The sequence below is a fragment of the Oryx dammah genome, unplaced genomic scaffold (genome assembly GCF_014754425.2).
Source record: "Oryx dammah isolate SB20612 unplaced genomic scaffold, SCBI_Odam_1.1 HiC_scaffold_17, whole genome shotgun sequence".
Lineage (NCBI taxonomy): Eukaryota > Metazoa > Chordata > Mammalia > Artiodactyla > Bovidae > Oryx > Oryx dammah.
The window spans coordinates 76,429,236-76,437,188 of record NW_024070201.1 but is presented as its reverse complement, the minus strand read 5'-3'; the positions used below and the strand labels follow the sequence as shown (position 1 = coordinate 76,437,188).

The following is a 7,953-nucleotide window of genomic DNA, read 5'->3' as shown; positions in this document are numbered from 1 at the left end:
AGTGAAGAAGATTGAGAGAATGAAGGCTTAGGAAGGATTATTAGAAAGACATTTTTTCCTAAACTTCCCAATAGACATCCTATGAGAGATGTTAAGTAGGCACTTGGATCCATGAGCCTGAAGGTCAGAGAATAAAAATGATCAAGAGAGGATATATGAAACGAATCGCCAGTCCAGGTTTGATGCAGGATACAGGATGCTTGAAGCTGGTTCACTGGGATGACCCAGAGGGATGGTACGAGGACAGAGGTGGGAGGGGGTTTTCAGGATGGGGAACACGTGTACACCCGTGGTGGATTCATGTTGATGTATGGCAAAACCAATACAATATTGTAAAATAATTAGCCTCCAATTAAAATAAATAAATTTAATTTTTTTTAAAAAGAGATGATATAGGTAGATAGGTAGGGTCACATATATAGAGATAACTCAAAGTCATTAAACTGTATGGTCCACCAAGAGGTAACCACGGATGGAAAAGAGATGGGATTCCAGGGTTGATTCTGGGACTAGCCAAAATTCAAAATGGTAGAGTGGGGGTGGGGGTGGGGAATAGCACTGAGAATACGCACCATTAGAAGGAGAAGAAAACCAAGGTGAACCTGATGACCTGCAAACAAAGGGAAGAGAATGCAGCAGGAAGGACTGATAAGCTATTTCAAATGCTGGTTAAAGATCAAATCAGGTGAGGACTAGAATGGCCATTGGATTTAGGTTTGCATGGTCTTTTAGCCTTGATGAAGAAACCTTTCGAGAGTATGAGTGACAAAAGCAAGGAAGGAACAATCTTACACTTTCTGATATTTTACTCAGAAGTAAGTTTCATTAACACATCAATAGTCTAGTGCAAACGGAGTGTTTGTATAACTTTCAAGACAACAGGAAGCAACTTTCTATTCACCAGAATTTTTACTTATTTAGACATATAGTGACAGGTTGGTGGGAAATTAATGTGATTGAAATTGTCTCTTAAGTGTAATACAAATGCGCAATAGCTAGATATATCCCTGACTACCCATTTCAATAGAACATCTATAATCTATATTCTGGGAATCCTCAAAAGAGTGAGCAAATATCTTTACCATCAGATAGAGTACTTGTTTTCATAGTTGTATTCTAAGACATGTATTTTTGCCTAACGGTTGCTGAGGGAAAAAAATTCTTAATAATAAAAAATTAAAAAGCAACAAAAATATAATTAGTGCAAATTTCTAGTACTATATTACTTATGAAACATGTATGAATTCCATCTAAACTGTGTCTTTAGATTATTGCTAATATAATTTTTACTCAGAATATGTATAAAATACAGTTAACCTTGTGTATTTTATAATTTTGTCATTGCATGTCATCCTTCAGTATATATTTTCCCAAAAATTTTGTAAATATTACCTTTTTTAAATCTGGATACTTTCTTATCCACATAGATATTATTATGGCATATGAATTTAATTTGCTGAGCAGTGTCCCAGTACATGGAGGCACTGAAAGAAAAAAATATCTATTCTTTTGAAAATATAATGAAAACACATGGAATTCAGCATTTCAGATATAAAAAATGTTACAATTTAAGCTAAAAAGTCAAGCACTTAGCAAAAAGCAAACTAACACTATAAAGAATACTAAATTACAGTAAGTAGAAATAATGAGTTCATCCTTCTTTTAATTGAATGTTCACCTTAAGAGGTAAAATCAATTAACCAACTTTAGAAATTTGGAATTGAATATAAAGCCACTAAACACAGAAGCCAATACAGTGCAGCGTCTCTCATTTATACCTTAATAACCACTGTAAGCGAACCAAGCACTAAACCACAGTCAGTATACCTAATCCCACAGAATGAAACTAAGGACAGCAATCACAAACCACCAGCTGGGATTTTTGCTTATCATTGGTTTCCAAAATAAGCAACCAGTTAATCTAGAGCCAAACAAATGACCTCCTCTCTCTGCTCTGTGTCTTCTCTGTAAAAACAACTCTAGCTCCTATCCATGGAGTGCTCTTAACTACTTTGGAGGTTGCCTGATTCAAAGGTTCAGTTCAGTTCAGTCGCTCAGTCCTGTCCAACTCTTTGTGACTCCATGAACCACAGCACAACAGGCTTCCCTGTCCATCACCAACTCCCAGAGTTCACTCAAACTCATGTCCACTGAGTCGGTGATGCCATCCAACCATCTCATCCTGTGTCATCCCCTTCTCCTCCTGTCCCCAATCCCTCTCACCATCAGGGTCTTTTCCAGTGAGTCAACTCTTTACATCAGATGGCCAACGTATTGGAGTTTCAGCTTCAACATCAGTCTTCCAATGAACACCCAGGATTGATCTCCTTTAGGATGGACTGGTTGGATCTCCTTGAAGTCCAATGGACTCTCAAGAGTCTTCTCCAACACTACAGCTCAAAAGCATCAATTCTTCAGCACTCAGCTTTCTTTATAGTCCAACTCTCATATCCATACATGACTACTAGAAAAACCATAGCCTTGACTAGAGGGACCTTTGTTGGCGAAGTAATGTCTCTGCTTTTTAATATGCTATCTAGGTTGGTCACAACTTTCCTTCCAAGGAGTAAGTGTCTTTTAATTTCATGGCTGCAATCACCATCTGCAGTGATTTCAGAGGCCAAAAAATTAAAATCAGCCACTGTTTCCCCATCTATTTTCCATGAACTGATGGGACCAGATGCCATGATCTTAGTTTTCTGAATGTTGAGCTTTCAGCCAATTTTTTCACTCTCCTCTTTCACTTTCATCAAGAGGCTCTTTAGTTTTCTTCACTTTCTGCCATAAGGGTGGTGCCATCTGCATATCTGAGGTATATTTGATCAAATAAACTGTTGAAAAATTTAATGTACTTAAGTGTATGGAAAGAGTAGCATAAAAACTTATGTTGCCATATGTAAAATGGATAGCCAACTAGAATTTGCTGTATGGCTCAGGAGAGTCAAATGGGGGCTCTGTATCAACCTAGAGGGGTGGGATGGGGAGGGAGATGGGAGTGGTTTCAAAAGGGAGGGGATATATGTATACGTATGGCCAATTCATGTTGAGGTTTGACAGAAAATAGCAAAATCCTGTAAAGCAATTATCCTTCAATAAAAAATAAATTAATTAAAAAAAGAGAAATATATATAACTGTAAACAGTGGTTTGTTACAAAATGAAAACTCTTCCTAAAGTGGAAATTGTTGGATTATAGATTTTTAGTTACAACACTGATACAATATCCTTTATTTGGCACATTTCCTATGTATTCAGCAACAGCGATTCAAGCTGAACTCATTTTTTCTCTTCTTAGGTAAGATTCCCTGTAACCGTGGAGAGAAGCAATTACACAGTGACTGACTTCCTCCTGGTGGGCTTCACGACAGACCCCAGGACACAGCTGTCCTGTCTGTGGAGTCCTTGGAGTCTATTCTAGGACTGTGCTAGGAAATACCACCCTCACAGTGTTGATCAGCAATGACTCCTGACTGCACACACCCATGTTGATCAGTAATGACTCCTGACTGCACACACCCACGTATCTTTTCACTGGGAATCTGTCTTTTCTGGATCTCTGGTATTCCTCTGTCTACACTCCAAAGATCCTAGTGACTTGCATCTCTGAAGACAAGAGCATCTCCTTTGCTGGCTGTGTAGCCCAGTTCTTCTCTGGTGGGCTGGCATACAGTGAGTGCTACCTGTTGGCTGCCGTGGCTTATGACCACTATACATTCATCTCAAAGCCACTTGTTTATTCTCAGGCCATGTCCATAAAGCTATGTGCATTCTTTTGTAGCTGCCTCATACCTTGGTGGCTTTATTAACTGTCCTATCATCACCAAAAGAATATTTACCATAAACTTCTGTAATGACAATGTCATTGATGACTTTTGTATGTGTGTGATTTGCTTCCCCTGGTGAAGTTAGCTTGTGGCAACAAGGATGGCTACCAGACTCTGATGTATTTCCTCCTGGCTTCTAATGTCATCACCCCTTCTGTGTTCCTATTTGCTTCCTACCTCTTCATCATCGCCACCATCTTGAGGATCCCCTCCACCCAAGGCCGCCTCAAGGCCTTCTCCACCTGCTCCCCCGACCTGATCTCTGTCACCTTGTACCATGGCTCCATTCTCTACATCTACTCCCGTCCACACTCTAACTATTCTTTTGATAGCGGCAAAATCGTTTCTACATTTTACACTCTAGTGTTTCCTATGTTGAACCCCATGATCTACAGCTTGAGGAATAAGGATGTGAAAGAGTCCATGAATAAACTCTTCAAATAAGGAAAGTTTCTCTCCTTTTAAACAGATGTATAGACAATTTTTCAGCAGGTTATTGTATTTCCAGAAGAGCTGCCATTGTGTTCCTTTAGGATCAAGAATCTTTATAGTGCCAGTTTATGAATTTGCACCCTTTGTACATGGCAAATAAAGAGACCTAAGATGCAAAAAAAAAAGAAGTGCGATTTAAGAGATAAAATTTAAATACAAAATATAATCATTTACTTTGAATTTTATATTACTATAGGTTGCAAACAAACAAAAAAATTAAAACCAAAACCTGTCTTTTATCTCATGAAGTGACAGAATAGCCTACTGTAGAATGACAATGTTTTTGATTGACTGATATATGTATGGAGAATAGTATCTAATAATTATTTCCTTAAAATAGGAAATATATTGAATTACATTTTAATATTTTCATATAACTCAACCCCATAAAATCATAACTTTTATTCCTAGAGCAGAATTTGCATTTTTATATGTCTTTTTTCTCCCAGAAGTGTTAGCACAAAGGCCCAGTGGTACCCCACAAATAACTCAGTACAACTGTAATTCAGGAGGCATGACCTCTCTAAGCTACTTGTCTGTTTACATGTTCCTCAATAAAGAAAACTTGGTCACCTTCTCATAAGTATCATACTTGTGAATCACTTTATATCTCCCCAGGCTTCTATTTTAATTATATGGGTGAACCTACAAGGCTATCTACCTCCAAATTATGATATTCTGAGCATCACTACACAATAATAATAATACTAATAACTATAGTGATGTGAGACAACTTGAGAGTTATCTCCATGAGTAAACAGTACCCAAAAGAAAAAGTTAAAGAAGGAATATATACCAGAAGTGATCAAACAAAAGATGAAATATGATGAGATGCATATAATTTTGACTTTTAAAAGTGAGATAATATTAGTGTAATTTTCATTAATTAAAAAGTGAATAATAACCTTGTTTCTATTTTTTTAAGCATTAACAACAACAACAAAAATGCAAAAAAGTGAAATTTAAGCAAGCATTCCCCAAGATTCCAGGAAGTCTTCTAAGAGCAGGAAACACTGATCAGCACTGAAAGGACTGCATACTAAGCTAAATGTTAAATCCAAGGAGCATAATCCCAGCCACCTGTAACCCACAGTAATGCAGCAGAAACATGGGCCCTTAGTGCAATTTCAAGATTCATGGTTTAGACAATGTTCCAAAAAGGAAAGCCATTAATGCCAACCCAGAATCTCATTTCCTAAAAGAGGTCTCTATTTCTCACTATTAATCATAAAATTCCTATAAACTATATTTTTAACTAATTAAAAGATCTAGTTGATATATTATAGTGGCAGAAAATCAATTATTTATTGTTGGTTAATTTAAAATAGAAAATTTATTATCCTAGAAGGACATGTCAGTTACAAAAAGTAAAACTGGTATAGTAAACCTATTCTTAAATATCCTAGTATTATAAATCCTAACATTTAAGTACAGAAAAATATATTTAACTACTGATGAAAATTTCCTTTTCTAAGATAATTTCATCCATTTAGGAGAAACAACCAAGTCCCATCCTCCAAATAATTATCAATATGTAACAGATACTGTACCTTTCACCAGTCTAAGTGTATATTTAAAATATTTTGTGCATAGAAAAGTGAACTCAACTCCAAAATCAACTCTAAATAACATTAACAAGACCCTGGTAAGAAAATAGAGTACAGCTAGTAATAATCTTAGGAAGACATAAAATATCTAAAAATAGAATAAAACTGTAATTAAACACAAGACACTGATATTTTAGAAAATACCTTGGAATAATGTTTGACATTAAGTTTCTAAGCACTCTTGGGAGCTTTTCATATGCAGTTTATGGTCAGGGAGTATTCAAAATAATCTCCATATCAATTTGAATTAAAGTGGGCTTCCCTGATAGCTCAGTTGGTAAAGAATCTGCCTGCAGTGTGGGAGACAGGGGCTAGATTCCTAGGTTGGAAAGATCCCCTGGAGAAGGGAAAGGCTACCCACTCCAGTATTCTGGCCTGGAGAATTCCATGAACTATACAGTCCATGGAGTCCCTAAGAGTCAGACACAACTGAGCGACTTTCAATTAAAAACTCAATAGTTTCCTAAGGGAATGTTATTACTCAAATTACAAATGAAGTCAAAAATCTAAAAGTAGTTTCTATTGTGTGTTTGGGTCTATGAATTTTAATAAACATTTTTAAGTACATATATTTATGGATGTTCTCCATACAACAAAAGTATTCTCTTGGACTGACTTGTTTTATTTTTAAAAATTATCGCTAGTGGCCCTTCAATGCATAGACAACAAACAGTGGGCACTTCTGATAGTAGGACTTGTGATGTTCCCCAAAATGATACTATTTGGCTTTTCTATTCACAGGCAGAAAAGAATAAGAAAAAGAGAAGTGAAGTAACAGGGTCTATATAGCTGAAATTTATAAACCTCCCTACTACTGTAACTTCCTATGGCTGTAATTACCAAGCAAACCTCTTTTAACCTCAGTTCTTCCATGAGTCTGGTCCATCTTGTTTTTCTCAGTACCTCATATGAATGAGAGTTACCTAGTACATTGCCCAATTTTTATTATAACTGAGTATTTTTATTATCTTGTTTTTATTTGCTGTAGTACTTTTCCTTTGAAAAAAAAGGCTAATGAGATGCTAAGAAATATATCACTAAATCCTCTGGGTTTCAAAAATAATTCTTTTCAGTGTCATTTTATAGCATCAGCTAATTTTTCTCTAGTGATTGGCATTGTTCTCCCTGCCCAGAAGAATGATTCCTGTCAGTTCACTGCAGAAGGAGCTGAAATCCAGGGTGCTTCCTGAATTCCCAATGACCAGAATACCTGAGGGTGTTTCCCTGGGGAAGCATCTCATCCTTGTACACGTAGACTTCCAAGTATACTGAGTGTATGGTTATGGGTAGGAAAATCAAATTCTTATTGAGGTACTTCATGTAATAGTAAAAGAAACTGTGTTAGCCATAATCCTGCAAATGTGTGTGTTAATTGCTCAATTGTATCTGACTCTTTGTGACCCCATGGTTTATAGCCTGCAAGGCTCCTCTGTTCATGGAATTCTCAGGGCAGGAATATTGGAATGTGTAGCTATTCCCTTCTCCAGAGGATCTTCCTGACCCAGAGCAAACACCAAAGGGAAATTAATTATGTACCTATGCTATTAGGGGAAATAGCTCTTTCTCTGTTAGAGAAGATGAAGAGGGAGCCAGGAAAAAAAAAAAAAAAAGAAGAAGAAGGAAGGAAAGGAATGTCACAGACATAAGGCATGTTTTTTTACCACAACGCAAGTATGTGAGGTGAATAAGAAACAGATGGAAGGATGGATGAACAAAAGCACCCTAGAGCAATGCTCAGGCCCGAGTTAGTTCAGCAAGATCACCATAAGGTCCTAGTGATCAAGGGAGTTTGGTACCTAACAGAGATGACCCTGCATTCATATTCTTACTGTGTTCAGTCCTTAGCTCAGACCACCCTGTGGGAAGCATGACCTTGATACAAATGAGGAAATACATTTCAGAGATCAGCAGCTAGGGCCTTTGGACAGTGATAATGTCTGCACTTGAATCTTTGAAAGGCTATTTTTCTGGCCCATGTGGGTCATGCCCACCCCATCTTCTTGGTTCATAAGGATATCCATAACTGCTAAG

The 7,953-nt window shown here is 36.9% G+C and overlaps 1 pseudogene; it reads left to right on the top strand.

The window, feature by feature from the left end:
- The first annotated feature begins 758 nt into the window (after positions 1-758).
- Positions 759-4,267, top strand: LOC120875990 (annotated as a pseudogene).
- The last annotated feature ends 3,686 nt before the right edge of the window (positions 4,268-7,953 follow it).